General features: G+C 39.4%; 1 pseudogene; it reads left to right on the plus strand.

Moving 5' to 3' along the window:
- LOC102988819 (suppressor of SWI4 1 homolog) overlaps positions 1 to 20,325 on the plus strand; it is a 154,131-nt pseudogene extending 133,806 nt beyond the window's left edge.
- Positions 20,326 to 20,548: the final 223 nt, after the last annotated feature.

The raw sequence follows: 20,548 nt of genomic DNA on the forward strand, positions 1-20,548 counted from the left end.
GTGTGTGTGTGTGTGTGTGTGTGTGTGTGTGTGTGTGTGTGTGTGTGTGTAGTTAGAAGATATTTCTTTAAAACAAGCTGTTTTGCACTCTGGAATTGTAGGTTGATTCAAAATATTTACTGCCATGTAATAGTAATGAACATTTTCCTGTGAGAACATATTGCTCATCCTCTAGAAGAGAGGTTTAAATATAATGCATAACACACACTGCTAGGGTGTTAGCAAGATCAGGAGAGAACACAAGATCAAAAGTAAAACAGACTCTAGTCTCAACCTTCATTCTACTATTCAATAACTGAATTTAGACAAAGAACCTGAGGTTCAGTTTTTACGTGTACAATACAGAAGAAATACAACTAGGAATTGTTCTTACATCACTGGATGTATTAATCGCCAAATAGATTATTCAGATAAAGTGGCTGCTATGCAATGCCTGCTAGATGATGTAATGGCTAAGCATCCAGGGCTTGCAGCCAGAATGACTGGATTCAAATCCTAGCCCTGCTACTTACTAAAATGTGAGACCTTGAGCAAGCTATGTAACCTTGCTAGCTATACAACCTTGACTTCCTGAAATGCAGGTAATCTTAAAACCAACATTCAGTGTTGTTTTGAAGATTAACTGATTACATCCATGAAGGGCATTTAAAATAATGCCTAGCACATAGTAAGTACTCAATAGATAAAGGCTTTTTTTTTTTTCTTCTTTTTGCGGTACGCGGGCCTCTCACTGTTATGGCCTCACCCGTGGCCCGTGGCGGAGCACAGGCTCCGGACGCGCAGGCCCAGCGGCCACGGCTCACGGGCCCAGCCGCTCCGCGGCACGTGGGATCCTCCCGGACCGGGACACGAACCCGCGTCCCCTGCATCGGCAGGCGGACTCTCAACCACTGCGCCACCAGGGAAGCCCGATAAAGGCTATTTTTATTAGAACAGTGTATTTGCAATCTTTATTGCAAATGAACTTACATACATATCTGGTGCCATATTGGAGCCTACAGATATGATGACTTCTATGTGACATAGTGATTCACTTAGCAGGAGTAGGGGAGTGAAGAGAGGGGAAGGATTTTAAAGGATAAAGACTGTGGTAGAACTAAGAGAATGTGTAGGTCAGCCCTTGCAAATGGAAAGCAACAAGCAGAGGAAGAAGATCTTTGAGTAGAAGGAGATGCCAAGTATATTAAAAGCTGTTGTTGATGTTAACTTCTGCAAGGGTATGTAGACTCTCTAGCGATGGTATTCCTCAGATAATCACAAGAATGACCCCTGCCCTGATGCTCTGCTGCCCTTCTAGAACATAAAGAATAAAGTTTTAGGTGAGCAGATAGATCAACTTATCTCTAAATATCATTACCTCTACTTGCCTTAAAAGCAAAAAGAGGAAACTACTTGGAAAATGTTGAATGTGAAATACAGCCGAATTATAGAAAATTACTTAGTTCACATTTCTTTTCAAAGTTGGTCAAATTTCCAAAACATGGTGAGAAAATTATCTCAGCTTCTATGAGGTAGTGGGAAATAGATAATCGAGGAGATTCAGGCAGATAAAACAAAGAACAACAAATAACTGGGAAAAATGTAATTTTTCATCATGAGGTGGAGTGATGCAGTAGAAAAAACAAATTGAAGAGAGATAGCTCAGGTTCAGATTTTGGGTAACCTAACTCAAATTACCTCAGCTTTCTGATCTGCAGTTTCTTCACCTGCAAACTGTGGATTTAAGTACATATAAAACGTGGATTTAAGTACATAGGAGAGTAGATATATGGTTAAATGAATTAATATGTATAAAGTACTGAGCCTATTGCCTGAAACATAGGTTTTACATACACTAGTTTCTTTCATCCCTCTCAAAGGCATTAGACACTGAAATATTAAATGAAGGCAAAGAAAAATCTCATTAACTGAAAGGGGGAAAATACCAATCTCTCTCTGGTCTCAGGAGTCTATCTTTACGTCCCTGACTCGATACCATGAAGCAGCCCTGCGAGTCTGCTCACGTCAGAATAAGAGACAGTGGTGTCTGTGGTGCTTGGCTGTGATACATGTCTGCCAACTTGGATTGCCAAGGTCTCTGTCAGCTCTGGCGTGGCAGCTAAAAGAAGCCCTTTCTTCTCACCTGAGCTCTTTCAACACAGTTGCTCTGGAGAAAAATTCTCCCTTTCCACCACTTGACTAAAGGTTTCTTATTTGCCTTAACTCGTTATTCACATTTCCATAATGTTGGATAATCGCAAACCACATGAAAACATTTTGATGTACAGCCATATATATATGGTAATCTCACTGAATGACATTTGCTCGGCAGCACTGCATCGCTGTTGATGAATAATACATGGTATCACATTTTATACACTGAGGAAGAGGCATTAGAAATAGGGGAAGAAAAAGCTCTATTCAGTTATTCCAATCATTCCTTGCTATGATGCGCTGCTGAGTGTCACACACGTTTTAAAATAAATATACAAAATGTAGGAATTTTGTATTTCTTTCAGATTATTGTACAAAATGTAATCACAAAAATGCCAAGATAGACTGTAGGGTATCTCTTGACACATGGCTATAATGCTGAGAAGAGTTCTTAGGCAGCACATCTGCTTATCCTCATACACGAATGGAAGACACGTAGCATAAACGTCATCACTTTTCATTGCAGTACCTATGGCAGCATCACTAACTGACCATGAAATGCTTTTGACTGAATCCAGAGGTAGAAAAATGCCATCTTAACACAGTGCCCAGGCAGTCCCTACCAAACGTTGTTGGCAAAGTAAAACTTCTTTGCTATAACTGACCCACAAATTTGGAGGCTGTGGAGGGAGTGTAGGAGCCTGCAGCTCGGGCTGAGGTCACACAGCAACAGTCTGACCACACTTGAAATTTCCTCAGTGTCAAAACAGTATACAGACTTTTAAAATCCAGTGAGATAATATCCATATCTCCTCATTCTGTCATATTGTGATCCATCTCCCAACGGTTCTCCTGTGTCACCTAATTTAGTTAACAACTTTATTGAGTGCCCATAATATTAGGTATGTCAGTCAAACACCTGCTCTGCCAACCTCCCCTTCGAAACCTACAAATTAAGTTTATTTCTGCATTAAATGATTCATGGCAGTAGTTTCCTGTTTGGGATGCCATACTAAACTTCTCAAGATGCTGAGGTCTTAACTTGTTGGTACATCTATGGATCTTAACTTGTTGGTACATCTAGGGAAATTTGTACCAGAGTAAATTACTGTGTGTTTAAATCAACTCTCACAATTGATTATTACATTAAATCATTCTCTAGAGTCTAGGAAGAGTTAAACATGCAGATATGGGTAGAAGTTTGGAGGGGGGAGTTGGTAAGAGAAAGACAAAGACTGGTGTCAATAGATGAGCAAGTGAAATCATTTTTGCCTTTGCTCTGAACACTTTGCAAATATATCCCTCTAGAAGAAGGCAAAACAAGACTTTGGGAACTTCAATCTTACATAATTTGGGGGACATCTCCAAGAAAAAGAACAAAAAATTAAAAATTCACAGTTAGGTATAGAGCTTTAGAAGGGGCACATGCAAGTAAACAGACCTGAAACTTAAGCATCATTAACTTCATGGTAGATCTGGTAAACCAGAAACAAAAATAGATTCTAGTAAACTAGAAATAAAAATAGTAATTTGCACAAATACGTGTAATAGAGTGAGAGGTGGGACCTTTATAGTCATCCTGGGGATTTGACGACTGCCCCCAAGTTTGAGTAAATTATGGAGAGTGTTCCTACATTTTAAAAAGTGTGGCTACAGACATCTCTTTTGGGCTAATTGAAGAGGAGACCAAATTCACGTTACAGAAAATATCCATCTTCTACATATACATGAGTAAAACAGAAGAGTATTATTCCACAGAGACTTCCTTGAAGAGAATATGTGAAAGACAGAGTTTTTGTGCACTTCCCTCCCCTTCCAATAAGTGAAGAGCTGTGTTTTACCTTGTCTCAAGCCAAGTGACTGGGGCCAATGGAAAACATTCATAGAGATAAGACGAGAGTGAGAGAGTGAAAGAGAGATTCTCCTGTAGGCTCAGTAGCTGAGACTGTCGTATGGAAAGGACTCTGGGTGTCGAGGTGAGAGTAACATGGGGGAAGAGACCAAGAAGTTTGAATGACGTCAGCCATATCGTGCATCACCGTATCAGAATGGTGCAGAGTGAAGGCTCCTGTGACTAGTCTCCTAAAATCCTTCAATGCACATCCGCAAAAGACCCAGCATTTGGATCTCTGACTCAGCAATCACCAGAGGACTATAACCAGCATTAACCAAGTAAAAAGACTTTGTTGATTTCTTTCTCATCCTTTCTCTCCTCTCCCTTACCTCACAAAGTCTGTGGAGTGGAGAGGAACCATGCCAAAATCCTTCTTTCCTCTTGCTGGTTCCCAAACATTTGGTCAATCTTGAACTGGGGTAGGGAGAAATGCTTGAATTGTGTGACAGGTGGGTTTTGATTTAGATTATACTATTTTTATCCTGAAAATGACACTCTTCTAAAACCTAGAAGTTATCAGAAAAGCAATCCATCTGTTAAAGTTATCCAGGGAGAGGGGATGGAGATCTCACAGAGGATATTTGAAGGCCCTGGTGGTAGAAAAACAAAATTATTTTCTGGTATTTCTTGGTATCCTACCAAGTTTAGTGTGTTTATTAAACCTGTTAGACATCCTTATTTACTTTTATTAAATGTTTTGCCACATAGCATTCAATTGTGTCCAATTTTCTTCTCCAGTGGAGCTATGTTCTATTGTTAGCCTGCTACGATGAAAATTCATTATTTTAATACAGCCATATAAGAGCTACTATTTGAAGTAAAATACATGAACTTTTAGAGTGTTTGTTTCACTAGGTGAAACAAATCCTCTAAAAGGCCCTCCACAAAGGCACTGAAGAATTACATTAAGAAATAATTAAATTTGCTGATGACATCAAGTTTTAATCCATTCCCTCACCCTGGCTGGTGCAAAGTTTGTCATTTCACTGGAATTACATTGCTGTGCACCACCAGATGTTACAAGCACACCTTTGGGTAGTTTTATTATGCATAAAAGGTTGTGTAGAAAGGGGTTATATTAACAAAGACTGTTTCATGACAAAGATCCAAAAAATGTCATTTACTACTGTTTATTGCTCTTGTATATGAGCAGTGCTAAAGAAATATAGCCATTTGTTAGCTGATATATCTGACTCTTCATTGATTCAAGGAAACCCAGTTATTTAACACTGTGGTGTTCTATATTCTTCAAGGTTTAATTTTTTAAATGTAAAAAGCTACATAGAATTTATTTCAGTAGTAAACATGACCCTTCAGGGCCATGAATTCTGTGTGCACTTAAATATTCCAAGGTGAGATTTTTATCACTACCATTAAAAAAATTAACATAAAATTTTACCTTACGAGGTATTAGGATGATTATGAATATGAAGATGATGTTGACCTGCTCACAGTACTTTAACTGATACTTTTATGAGCCCTTTATTGGTTAAAATTTCACTTGTGTATATTATCTCACTTTATCCTCATGACAATTTGATCTATAACAAGTTGGTCATAGATACCATAAACTTGAGATTTGACATTCAGAGAGGTTAGATAAATTTCTAAGACCATGTAAGTTAAAACCAGAAAACAGTAGAGCCATTTCTAATTCTAAATCTCATGAGCTCCTAAAACTGAATCCCACGCTCACTCCCTTTCACCATCACAAATACACCTGCCCTTAAGGAGCTTGCTCTAAACAAGGGATATTAAGCAAGAACATATTTATCCTCAAGGCCAGCTACTAACTAAAGGTTATTGAGATCTGTACAAAGAGAATATCTGGGTAACTACTGGTGATTCTTGGTAGTAGGGGTGAGGAAAAGTTTAGTAACATTTAAAATAAGCCTTGAAGGATATTTTTAATTCCTTAGAAGTGGAGGATCAACTACTAACATTTTCCTGCCATAGAATAGTGAGGTGGAGGCTGAGCAACCCTGTTTTCCAAGTTGAGGATAAAAAATGAGAGTTGTGGAGTGCTTACGCAGCTGGAATTTGCAGGGCATACATTGTAAAAGAGAGAGCTGTACAGAGGGAACACTTCAGAAGTCTGTGTGGTTATTCATTGTGGATCCTTGGCCAAGAGCTGGGCTGCACACATGCAAGGTGAGATTCCCTGAGGCCCAGCAGAGATTCCCTGCTGTGAGGCTGAAAGCTGAATGATACTGGAAGTTGTGCAGTGCTGGGACTGTAGGTTGTGTAGTTCTGAGAGACACTGGCCTTCCAGTCCAACCATAATGGAAAGACCGTGCTGAGCACCTTGTGTATACAATGTTAAGTCCTAGAAAGGTCACACCGCAGTGGTGAGGATGTCTTACTACAGTGAGGAACTTCTCTAAGGCCAAGTTCCGAATGGCAATAAATCTACCCTAACAAAGGATATAACTAAGCCTGGAGGACCAAAAAGACCTGTCAGCAATTTAACTGCCTTCTAAAAGTCAAAATACTTTTTAAAAGGTGGCATAAGTTAGGCTCCCTTCAATATATGACACAATGTGAAGATTACATTTTTTAAAAATTCATGGATAGCCAAAAATTATGAAAACATGACCCACTTCCAATTTTTTTAAAAAAGGTGATAAACACAAATGTTGGTATTAGCATACAAAGAGTTTAAAAGCAGTTATTATTAAAACGTTTTAAAACAAAGGAAAAAAGTATTTGGTGATAAAGAGTAAAAAAATGGCAAATCTCAGAATAGTAATAGAAGCTATATAAAGAACCAAATAGAAATTCTAGAATTGCAAAATACAATATCTGAAAATAAATTACAGGATAAACTTATTAGAACCAGAGTCAGGAAATGAAGGGGACATTAGACTTGAGACATTCAACAGAAATTATTCAATCTGAAGAATACAGGGGAAAATGCTGGAAAAAATGAACTAACAAAACATTAACTCGTTGACTTGTAGTTAATCTCAAACAATGTAACCTAATGTAATTTAAGTCCCAGTAGGAGATGAGAGAGGGCATGGTCAATGAGAATATTTGAAACATAATTGCCAAAACTTTCCTAAATTCATAAGAAACATCAATTTATATACCAAGACTTGTTGATTTCCAATCCCAAGAAGGTTAAATATTAAAAAAAAAATCATGACACAGTACACCATACCTAAGTATGCTGAAAACTGAGAATAAAGAGAAAATCTTAAAAGCAGGCAGAGAAAAAGAAACATTAGATATAGAACAAGATTATGAAGGATTGATGACTTCTCATTGGAAACAAGGCAGGCAAAGGAAAACGGATCAACATATTTAAAGTTCTGGATGTAAAACAGTGCTGAATGGTCAACCTAAAATTCTGCAAGTAATGAAAATATCCCTTAAAAAGACAGAAATAAAGGTATTTCAGATAATGACAGTTGAGAAAAACTGTCAGCAGCACACCTGAATTTCAGGAAATGAGGAACTTTTGAGATTGAAGAGAAATTACAGCAGATGGAAACTTAGATCTTCCAGAAGGAATGAAAAACAGAGGAAATGGTAAATATGTAGATAAATATAAAATACATTTTTTCTTTTAATTTTTCTAAAGATGACTAAAGCAAAATGTATATAACATTATATTGCCAGATTTCATAAGCAGATGTAAAATATATGAAAACAATAACACTAAGGATGGGAGATAAATGGAATTTCACTACTGTTTTGACATTTTACTTGCAATTTTATAATACTGAATCTAGGTAAACTTGGTTAAGATGTATACCATTACCCCTAGGAAAACTAATAAAATTATAATTTAAAGAAATACGGCTAAAAGAAGATAGAATAATAAAACGTATTTGATCAACTCCAAAGCTGTCAGGAAAGGAGAAGAAGAAAGCCAAAAGCAGACAGTATCACTAATGAACACATTGCAAATAAATGAATTAAACCAAACTATATAATTAATGATATTAAACATAAATGCACTAAGCATTGTAATTAAAAAGCAGAGATGGTCAGACTGGATAAAAAAGACCCAACTATTTTGTGGTATCAAGAGCAAGCACTTTACATACAAAGATAGAACTAGGCTGAATGTAAAAGGATGGAACTACACACTAGGAAAACACTAAGCATAAGAAATATGGTATGGTTATATTAATATCAGACAAAGTTGACTTAAAATAAAAAAGATAAATAGGAACCACTCAGAATCATAAAATAGCTAATTCATCAAGAAGATACATAAATCCTAAATGTCTATGAATCTAATAACAGAACTATAAGACACATTAAGAAAACGGAACTAGATAGAAAAATAGACAAATGCACATTCATAGTTGCATAGTTAACACCCTATTTTCAGTAATGGGTAGACAACTGAGACAAAAATATCAATAGCGATATATAGATACAGAAGTACTGATGGGATATACAGTGACACAGAAGAACTGAACATGCAATCACATAACTCGATTACATTTAATTTATAAAACATTAAACCTAATAATTGTAAAATGCATGCTCTTTTCAAGTGTACATGCAGTGTATACCAAGATGGACCATATACTGGGCCATAACATGAGTTAAAATATAGTACAGAGGTATCTGGTCTGCCTGGATAATTCCATGCACACCACATTAGTCCACTATATAAATATATCAGGTTAATCAGACTGAATGAGCAAAAAGTGGCAAGTGTGCTGGATATCTTGGTAAGGCATGTACAATCTTTAGGAAAGAAGACAAACTCTATGAAGATTCAAGAGCTTATCACATCAGTGAATTTTTCTAAATGCCCAGTGGTATGGTACATGCTAGGATATCTCTTCCAAAGTAAAGGGGCACCTTTCACCTGCCTACAGTGTAGGGTCTAAATTCACAAGTAAGCAAAATGACCTGGCCAGTTGACATTAACTAGTTTCTTCATTGGTCACCTCGGTGCTGGGATAGTGGGCACATGGGAGGAGGAGCCATGATGGCAAGAATGGATGCTATAATGGATGCTATAATAATGGATGCTATTGATGGCTCAATAACATGGGCTCCAAGGCTGAGGTGGCTATTGCTGCTGCCATATGTCCAACTGCCATCGACCAAAACCTATACTGGGTTTCCAATATAGCACCATCTTTTAAGGGATGGTCATTTAATTGCTTCAGAAAGGACAGTAATTCACCTTGAATGGAATCAACACATATTCTGGGATTGAGTTTTTCTTTCCTCCTTACGGGGTTTTAGCCAGTACCATTCCCAAGGACTTACTGTTTGGTTCACATATGGGATTACACGTAAAACTGCATTATACTAAGGGATACATTTTATAGCTACATGAGTTACCTATGGTGGCATAAAAATGCACCCAAATTTAGTGGCTTAAAAAAATAAACATGTATTTATTACACAGTTGTTTTGGGTCAGGAGTCTGGGAGTTGCTTAGCTAGATGGTTATAGCAGCTAAGGTTGTACTCAACATGTCATCTGAGGCTTCAGTCATCTGAAGGATTAATTGCATGTGGATATCTATTTCCACGATGTCTCACTCACATACCTGGTCAGTAAGTACTGGTTTTTGTAGGGGTCCCAATTCCTTGTGACATAGAACCTATATAAGGTTGTCTGGACTTCTTTGGAAGCTGGTAAGTGCTTCTGCCTGAGCAAATGATCTATTAGGGAGCAGGTGGAAGGAGCATGTTATGTGGAATAGCTCTGGAAGTCACATAGTATCATTTCCACAATATCCTATTGGTTATATTGGTTAACTCCATTCAGTGTGAGAGAAGACTACAGAAGAGGATGAATACATGGAAGTAAAAATCAACAGGTACCATCTTGGAGGTTGGCCTTCATAAGAACCAGTAATGGTGAAGCAGTGGGTACATGAATCTACTTTTCTTTGGGGGGGAGGGCGGAGAATTTTAATACGTTTTCCAAATTAAATGAAAGGACAAGACCATACTGTAGATACAAACTTAAGACAATTTAGAATCATAAAATGTGAGGTAGATTAGTGAAATTCCAAGTTTGGATTAGGAAAATTTTACAGTAATAAAGTAATGTAGATGCTTCCTTTTCTAAAACTAAAAAAAAGCTATTGCATAAATTACAGCATGTGGTCATGGGATTCACTAGTCTTATTACTTACAATACTCCACAGAAGTACAGATTTACACTGATAAGAGTGATGGAATGGTCTTTTGAAGGCAAAGAGTGATGGAATGGTCTTTTGAAGGCAAAGATGAGGTTCCCATTTTGAGATGTTATGCTACAAGAATGATGCTCCATCCAACCAGGATGCAATGGCCTTATATGATGCTGTTTCCCAAACAAGTAGAATACCTGGGTTCAGTAGCCAAAGTATAGTAGTAGTAGCCCTACTCGTCATCATTCTCAGTGACCTGTTCGGGGAATCTGTACTTCATGTTTCCATGAATCTAGCCTCTATGGGTCCAGACTCTCTTTGTTGCAATGACTTTTTCCTCTGAATTGCTCTGGTCAAAAAATCAATTCACTCTATGTATGGTTCTATTTCTAGTCTCTCAACTCCATTCAACTGACCATGTGTTTATCCTTCCACCAATACCATCATATCCTGATAACTGTGGCTTATAGAGTAAAACTTGAAATCAAGTAGTGTAAGTTGTAACTTTTTCTTCCTAAAGAAAAAAGGCTATTCTAGATCCTATGCATTTTTATGCACATTTTTAGAATCAACTTGTCATTTTCATGAGAAATCTATTTGGATTTTACTAGAATTGCATTGAATCTCTGGATGAACTTGGAGAAAATGGACATCTAACTTAGCTTGAGTTCTGTGTGATATGGGTTCTAATACACTGATATTTACACCTATGAGATTTATTGATGAGTCCTCTTGAGAACAATTCTTCAGGGGCAGAGATGCAGGTCTGGGCAACAGAATAGGTTGACCCATGATACATCTCCTACAGAGGCCACAGTCAATTGCTTTGAGAGCTCTGGAACGGGACCATGTGTTCAGAATTTGCTTGTGATAGTCACCACATCATACTAAGTCCACGTTGTTGCCAAACAGACACTGATGAAGTTGTCAGAAAAAATACAAAAGAAAATATAAAACAAATTATAGTTAATACTGAGCAGATATTTGTAACTACAAATATTTTTAAAACCCTAGCTTCCACATTGCTAAGACAATAAGCTAGCTGACTGTGAAGGAATAAGCATTATTTAACCGGGTTTGTGAAGCATATCTTTCTCAAGCCTCTATTTCTTCTGTTTTTTTTTTTTTTCAGACAACAATTCTCCTTTTAGTAATTTAAGAATTGACTAGAGACAATTAAGCTTGCAGCTGTTTATAAGAACTTGCATCTTGATTTTCAATGTAAAAAACTTATGTCATTTTCTTTTCTCAAATTCCAAGAGAATAAAACATACTGTTACTGTTCCAAACTGGATTACAATGTGTCAAGTTCAAAGGTTTAGAAGGAATTTATTGAGGAGATGATCACATAGTGTGTTTTATGATTTGCTACAAAGTCTGTGGTCACAACATATTAGGGCAAAGTGCTTACTGAGCATTATTAAAAGTCTGATATTGTCACTTTGCCCATTATTATAGAATCTGGTAGATAGAATGGTAATTCCCCAGAGAGCAATCTATCCCAAGGACTGCATCACTGCTGATTTATTTCCGTTTAAGATGGTGTTGGTTGTACCCAGGGCCTGCTTATTTTCAATTATCGCTGTTGGAGGGAGACATCTCTGCTCCCTGTAACTGGAAAATAACCTGTCACTTGGCATATCCCATTCTTAAATTCTGAACTCAGATATCATATCCTTCATGAAGCTGTCGCTTTATCTCTTTTCCTCCAGTCTTTTTCTCTTCTGAATTCCAATATGTTTATTTGTAGATGACTTTATTCCCTACAAACTGACTGCAGGCATCTTATGTTAGGAATGTTATTTTCTAATTAGTATTCTCCACAGTGCCTAGGAAAATACCATACATGAGACATTTAGTGACTCAATGAATTAATCTTATCCAAGGTAGGTAAACAGAGATAATATATAAAAAAAGAAAAATAAATGTAAATTGGTTTATTAGAGTACCATTTTTTTCTATCCAAACAATATGTCAAAAATATTTGGGGTTAATATTTTTAAATTGAATTAAGGTATTCAAGTTGATTATAAATATGTGAAACAGGTGGCAGAGAATTTTGGTTACTAAAGACTGTAGAAGGAGAAATTCGTATTTTATGTAATAACAAATCCAGTATGTATTTCAATTCCAAAAACAGCATACAATGTGTATTTATCATAATATGTTCAGATGTACTCTAATCAAATGAAGTAAACTGCTCGGTTAAAATATTTTCAGACATATGAAATGCAACATCGGCCAATATTTTACAGGCAAAGATCTTGTCTATAGACATTTTGTTAAATGCCTAAGAACTGTTAGGTCTTCTCCAATTAGAAGGTTTTTTCTGGAAGGCCAGACCTCTAGCAGTAGCTGTGCCCTCCACATTTGGAGCTTGGGGACACTGACCCTCCTTCTTAGCCTCAGGTCTCACTGAATTCTGGAAACTATTCTGTCCACTTGCCCCTTCAGTCCTCAGCATAAAACTAATACAGGTTAGTCTCCGTTCAAAAAGTTCATTTCTAATGGAAAGCTGGGTCTCCTACTTCTGCCACCTACTTAAGCATCTGTAACCTGCTCCTATACTAATCTGTCTATAGTGGCTCTTCTATCAGAGATCATTGTCAACCTACTCAGATGCTAAATAAAGCCATGAGTTTTTCCTTGTCCACTTGGATTTGTTATTAGCCTTGCTCCTCTTTCATGAAACTAGGATTTGTTATTAGCCCTGATCCTCTTTCATGAAACTATCTCCTTCCCTATTTCCCATGAATTTGTTTATCTTCATTCTACTCTTTTCACGATACCTCCATACACGTCACATCCTCTTGTTACTTTCTCCCCTCCCACTGCATAGTTCTGGCTATTTCCAAAGTCATATTTTCAAATACTATTTCATCTTGAGTTATAACCTCATGGGAATGACTTTTAAATGCTTACCATTACTAACTTTTAAACTTTGGCTTGCACTTTTGTCTGGTCGCTGGCTATCTATTTTTGATGCCATAAAAATCACTTCACCTACATCCTTAAGGCAAAATGATCTCACTGCAGCATCTCACAGCAGAACACAAACTTCAGCCCTTTTCTGACTGCCTAAGTTTAACACGGTTTTGTGCAGATGTTGAAAAATTAGACCATGGGCCAAATCCAGCCTGTTGGTATATAGCATGTAGGCAAACAATTTGTTACACTTCAAACAGTTGAAAAAACTGAGGGGAGAATATTTCATGACATAAAAATTTTATGAAATTAAAATTGTCTATAAACAGCACTTTATTAGAATACAGCCATGCTTATTTGTTTACATGTTGTCTATAGCTCCTTCTGTCCTATGACAGTAGTTGCAACAGACACAATATGGGCTGCAAAGCTTATTTATATCTGGCCCTTTTGAGAAAAAGTCTGCAGACTCCTGGTTTAACACATGAAGCCTGAGTTTAAGAGTAGACGGACAGAGCTACATATAAATCTTAGATAATCTTTTCACTAAATGAAATCTCAGAGAAAGTTACTTAGCACTAATGAGCCTTTGTTCTCTTATCTGTAAATCAGAAGTACCAACAGTCACTTCCTTCTATAAGGCTTATTTCACCTCAAGCCTGAGACTATTACCATAGACTTTTTTTTTTTTTTTTTGTGGTATGCGGGCATCCCCCTGCTGTGGCCTCCCCCGTCGCGGAGCACAGGCTCCGGACGCGCAGGCTCAGCGGCCATGGCTCACGGGCCCAGCCGCTCCGCGGCACGTGGGATCCTCCCAGACCGGGGCGCGAACCCGGGTCCCCTGCATCGGCAGGCGGACGCGCAACCACTGCGCCACCAGGGAAGCCCTACCATAGACTTTTAATTATTTTCTCAGTTTCTTCTTCCTAATAGGTGTGGTGAAGCAATGGCAGACAAAATATATTTTAATATGGTGTCATCTCAGAAATATTTCATACCTCTGTGTTCAAGCCTGCTTCAGATTCAAGTGAAACAATCTAACCTTGAATTAATTTAACCAAGTAAACATATTAAACGATTGTATTTAATTTTAGAATTTGCTTTCTTTTTATACACATAGTATATATAAGCATATATGGTATATAATATCTATATAAAGTGTATTACACATATGGTGTTATAAAAATGGCTCCTTTAAAGTGATGTTGGAAAAACTGCCTTACCATCTTATAGTACTTACAAAAATAGAATCCAGTTTTATTTAAAGGCCTAAGTGCAGAAGTTACAACTCCATGACAATAGAAAAATGTAGGAAAACCTCTATGACTTCCAGTCTCGTAATTTATGGAACAATTTTATTCTAACTCTCTACAACATCAGGTCATTGGAAACACAGAAGCCCCTTTTTGTTCCCTCCAACAGTTTTTAGGGCACGGTAATTTTGTTTTCCTTGAAGTTGCTTTAGATGCAACACTTTTTATGACAAGCCATAAGTACCCAATTATCTAAGATGAAATTTTAATTAATCCTCTATTTAAAAAAACTTTGCACTCCCTTAAACTTCAAAGTATCTTTTGTTTTATTTTGTTAGTTTTTCTATGTTCCTCATCCCCTTCACTATCTGTGCTGGGCTACACCCTGCAGGCCTGCAAGCCCCGTAGCTGCCCAGCCTCGAGAAAGAAGAAAGAGCCTAGAGACAGCGACAGAGATATCAACAGCTTATTGGACATGGGATATTACATATCCAAACCCAAGGTCCTGGAGTGACAGCCCACCGTGGGCAGCAGAGGACAGGCAAGACACAGTAGCAATCTTTGCTACTTGGGGAAGAAGGAGGCTATCATTTATAGGGGGAATTGATTTCAGGTTGGCTCATCAGTTACCAGGGAAACAAGCAGCTGGGCCAAGCAAGTAGGTGGTTACTAATTAAGCCCCATAATTAAGAGGAGTCATTTGAGTGAAGCAGGGACTGGTTGAGCAGGGAATGTACAGAGAGCAACAGAACAGCCATCTCAAGTGGCATATATATTGATATCTCTCTATACATGCTGATCTCTCTAAATTATATATATGCACATAGTATACATAAATATACCTATAAATAATAGATGCATATATTGGACACATATTATGGATTCCTTATAGTAGCAAGAAGCAGTCAATTAGATTTATAATTCACAACATGGATAGATCCTAAAACAACATTTTTTGAATTAAAACAAAAGACACCTCTCTCTCTCTCTATATATATATATATATACACACATATCACTCAGTATATACAAGTTGATAACTTGATAATTCACTTTCTTGGTCCTCAAAGTTTACAGTCAAATAGGGGAAATGGGAGTAAAAACCAAAGCAAAATTAATGTATGTATATCATATACAGTATATATGAGGATAGCAATAGGTTCATATTTGTAGGTACTATGGATCACAACCAAAAGGAAGTTTTAAGTACTTTCTGAAAGAACTACAGATCACAAGACAAACTTCTGCCATGATGTTATGGTAGAAATTAACATAATGCCATGAGGTTATGGTAGAAATTAACATAAATATGGAGCTAACATAGTTCACATCAAGTACCTAACTTGTATAGCTTAAGGTTAGTGCTAAGTGTTCCCCTATCATTTTATCAGTATAAATTCTAACAAGGACTATGGTGTTCATGCATTCAAAGGATACAGAATTATTCTTTGGGAAATTTGACTAAGGTAATGAGATTGCAGGAAAAAATATTTAACCTTTAAATTGACTTAGGTATTTATTTATAGGTTACTTAGGTTTTCTTTTTATTACTGTGCTTACCTTTTTCCCTTTAATTTCATTTTAAGAAGTGACCACTCTGCCCCTCCCCGCAAGGCTATTTCCACCTGTGCCCATTTTAATTAACTCTATTGACTCAACTTGCACTTGTGTTATATAATTTCTCTTGTGTAATTGGAAATTGTGTTTTATTCAATAATTATCAAAGGGATGATTCAGAGATGCTGGCTTTACTGAAATGTGTGTGGAGGAGTGTTTCATGTAAAGCAGAGCAATCTTTTTATTTCAGGCTCCTTTCATTATATTAAGTTCCAGGAGCTGTTATTTAAACGAAGTTGAAAGAGAACCTATTTACTGGCTGGCAATCATAGACTGAGCATTTGGAGTTTTTGTGGTTTGATCTCACTGTGTATTATTTGAATAGAATGCATCAAGTGAAATATGGGGAAGTGCAAGATGAATAACTGGCAAATATAAAGGTAAAATACAAAGATGCTGTCTGCATATTTTGCCTTTGCATCATGATCCTGATATATTACAAATGTATTCAAGAATGTGTTCAAAGTATTCAGTAGTTTACAAATAATTTAGTGAGTCAGAATTAAAGCAATGTTCCCCTCCAAAGTACTCTTGCTGACTTCATAAGGGAAAATTTCAATGCTGATAAATATAGAACTTTTAATAATAAAGTGTTGTTTCAACTATATATCTTTGGATTTGTGCATTTTCTTGAGGAATGTAACCAATACTTTTCTGTGCATTATGAAGCGAAGAGTGGGGGTGGGTAATAGTATTAAAATCCCTTTACGTTTTACAAAGTTCTATTATATACATTTATCAATAATCTTATGTGGGTGTCTGGGCAGGTATTATTACTCTTCTGACTCCAGTTAAAATTTCTGGCATACATTACACTGCCATTCTTTTGCATTTTGAAAATATAACCAAATAAATATGAAATTATTGGAGTTATCAAACAGTCTGTAAATATAGGCCCATGTGAACCTCTAGTTTCTGATTAAATATATTTCAAAGGGAAAACTGAACAAATTATGCTACTCGGCAGCCAAATCTATTTATTGAAAAAATGGGTTATAATGGGTTAGAATGCTCAGGTGAACATTTCTGATACTAACACAGTTGCTGATTATACAAGGTCTATCTGAGAAGGAAAATAACTCTTGTCATATTCTAAGATGCTGGGTGGGAAGACCAGTTGTCATATAGGTGTTCCCACAAAGAAACTTCCTGGATAAAGAATATGAAAGGAAAGAGAAGAGATATTATGTTAGTGGGTTCTTTAAAGTTAGTATATAAGAGCTGGAATACATTCTCCTTCAGAAATCGAACTAAAGTTTTCCAAGAGAGTGTGGCAAGAACGCCACTTTCTTAGGGCATTTAAAGAGGTCAAAGAGGCAAGATGATATTGATAGAGATGGGGAGGGGTGAGAGACAGCGGACTTGTGTCTGGGGACATCTTATGGAGTAGGCGCTTTGGAGTCAGGTTGACCTAGGTTTAAATCCTGGACCCATTACTTTCAGTGATGTGAATATAATAGCAAGATCAAACCAAACATAAAATTCCAAGTGATAGGCCAGAGCACTATGAAGTTTGCAAAGGAAATATTTGAAAACACGTGCATGATTCTAGAAAGCCCCCCAAGGACATAAAAACATTGAAAGAAAGGCCTGAGAGAGTATATGTGAGGGTTCCACCTTTGGAGAGAGTTATATGTGTGGTGTGACTCTCTCCCACCCCAAAGCAGAGGGACGAGGGTGCCTGTGGCCAACTTCAGTTCTAATGAGAAGGGCTTCCATGGGATCCTGTGTAGAGCCCCGTGTTTTCTATAATTGTAGGGGAGTAACACAGTGAACTCTTTTGAGGAATATAAAGGCTATAGCTCTCATATCAGCTGCAGCCAACAAGGTGGGGACAGGAAGGAGGGAGGGGGCCAAAGGAGAAAGTGGCGGGGGGGAGAGACACAGCCACTTGTACGTTGAGCCACAGAAACACTTAGTGATGCCAGAACAAGAAGGTGGAAATGGTTCACCAGTACCAGGTGTCTGTGATTTGAACAAAGAGCCAGTCTGAAGTTTAACCAAGCAGGACCCTACGGGGCCTTCCCCGGACAGACTCCCCACCCCCATGGCCTCTGCCCGCCTCTTCTTTGTAGAAAAACTTTAGCCTCCTAGGCCTTCCCGAAGTTCCAAAGAATGAATTTAATAAGAGAAGTGAGAAAATGCAGAAACAAAGGGAAATAGTCAAGGAAGGCAAAATAATAATAGTTTAGTCATAAAACAAAGTCAAGGACCTTTAGTTCCTTCTCAAAGACTATAGATAATATTCTAAGCCACATGCTTTGAGCCGTTTTGCCGATACTGTAATCCCCACCAGGTGAAAGAAGTTACCTGTACGCTGCCCACAAGCAGGTAGATCCCAGACCGGTTGGAACCAGCAGGTTGACAATGTTGACTCCCAGTTACCTCATCACCAACCAATCAGAAGAATGTGCAGGAGCTGATCACACACCCCACAACCCCCAACCCCTCCCTCACCCAGTCTTTAAGAACCTTTCCCTGAAGGCCATCAGGGAATTTGGGCCTTTTAAGCACTAGCTGCCCGGATCTTTGCTTGATGAACTGTAATAAACACCGCAACTTTCTTTCCTCACAACCTGGTGTCAGTACATTGGCTTTACTCCGGGCAGGTGAGCAGAACCGAGTTTAGTTCAGTAACAAAGCCATTTTAAACACTGATCAAAAGAACACCTAAAAAAACCAAAAAACAAAAAACACCTGGAGGGGTGATGGAACCCCCCCCCCCCCCCCCCTAAAAAAAACCACAAAACAAAAAACACCCGGAGGGGTGATGCAACCCCCCCCCCGCCCCCGCCCCCGCCCCCAGCTGTGTAGAGCAGAATGGGGATGGGTGGATCCTGAATAACATGCAAAGGTGATCAGAGAGGAAAACATGTGCTCTGAGCATTTGTCAAGGTGAACGGATTTCAAGCCTCCCCACAGCAATGCCTAATTTAACAAGAACTATATTTTACTCTTATCTGTTCTCCCCAACATAGCCCATCTTGTACCTCTGTCGGGAACCAGAAACCTCAGTTTTCTCGTATTTTGAAAGCCCTATGTGTATATAGCACAGTGGATTACCGGTTACTCTTCACAGCGGTGCAGGAGGTGAGCAGAGCGTGCTGGAAGCGGTAGGCAGACACAACTTCGTAGAAGAGACTGCGGGAGTCGGCAGTCAAGGCGGTCGCAGGACTCTAAGATCACGCGCATGCGCCTGGGGCACGCAGCTTGGCCCTCGCGAGGCCCACGCTGCGCAGCCGCATTCGTTCGTGTTTAGCCGAGTTGCAGGGAGGCGGCAGCCTACAGCTGCTCTGGCTGTCTGCACGGTCTCGTGGAGCTGCTCGCAGCCACCGCCTGCCTGCGGGGACGAGGCAAACTCTTTGCAGGATTCTGTGGTACTGGCTGGGTCCTGCCGAGTCACATATTTACTGGTCTTGAGCAAAATGGAGACCAGTATTTACATTAAGCTGATGCACCTCCCTGGAGGCCCCACCTTGATCTTCCAGATGAACACGTACACGCTGGTGCATGCTGTGGTTTCCTCGCTGTGCTGGTACCCGTGTGCTTGAGTGGCAGTTTGCCCATCCTTCCGTTCTGGTGCTGAGCAGCCTTGGCCCCCATGATGTGCACGTGAAGCTCATGGCCACCGTGTTCCAGAACCTGTTTTCCCATCTATGTGCACAAGGCGAACGAGAACGCCGTCAAGCGCCAAATTCTCGTCAACTACGGTCCCTACTCCCAGGAGCTGGAATCCCGCTATTATAGCATGAAAGCTGTTGTGGGAGCATGTTGTGGAATGATGAAGCTTCTCAGGAGATGAGCTCCCTGCAGGACATGGGTGAGTTCTGGCTATGGGCTCGCGGGTTTGAGGCAGAGCGGGATTGCGAGCACAGGTGTTACCGAGCTGCCCCAGGCGGTTGCCCAGCGCTACCAGTACTGGGCCTCGCATAACCTGCGAGGTTATCAGGACCCAGGAGGGTGTTGGGGAGGGGAACATGCTGTCCTACAGTTTCCTGCACAAGACTTTGGGGGAACTTCAGGCCACCCTTGTAGCCAAGAAGGAGAAGCTGCAGCTCAAGGCCCAGAGGGAGGACAGGCAGGCCCAGACCTTCCAGAACAAGTAGGAGCAGTGAGAGACCCGTTAGAAGAAGATCCTGGGGGCATGAAGAGGGCACGGGCAGAGGCTAGTGGAGACTGTGATGCTGAGGACCCCGGGGGAACCCCTGGAAGCAGAGGGAGGCAGCCAGCAGGAAGAGGGGGAAGGTGAAACCCAGTATTCCCGTCAGGCGGTGGGCAAGGAGCCTGACACCGGTCCCGAAGGTGCACAGACAGCCCGCCAGGCCCTCAGTATAAGTAACCGTGAAGGAGCTGAGGGCCGACCGAGGCAGGGGCCTACATGATGCCTGGAGGCTTCCAAAGACCACTACTAAGAGCATTTTTACTCTTTTGTGAGTTGGTTTTTTTTTTTGCGTTGCGCGGGCCTCTCACTGTTGTGGCCTCTCCCGTTGCGGAGCACAGGCTCCGGACGTGCAGGCTCAGCGGCCATGGCTCACAGGCCTAGCCGTTCCGCGGCACATGGGATCTTCCCGGACCGGGGCACGAGCCCGTGTCCCTTGCATTGGC

This window comes from Physeter macrocephalus, chromosome 16 (genome assembly GCF_002837175.3).
Source record: "Physeter macrocephalus isolate SW-GA chromosome 16, ASM283717v5, whole genome shotgun sequence".
In the NCBI taxonomy this organism is placed as follows: domain Eukaryota; kingdom Metazoa; phylum Chordata; class Mammalia; order Artiodactyla; family Physeteridae; genus Physeter; species Physeter macrocephalus.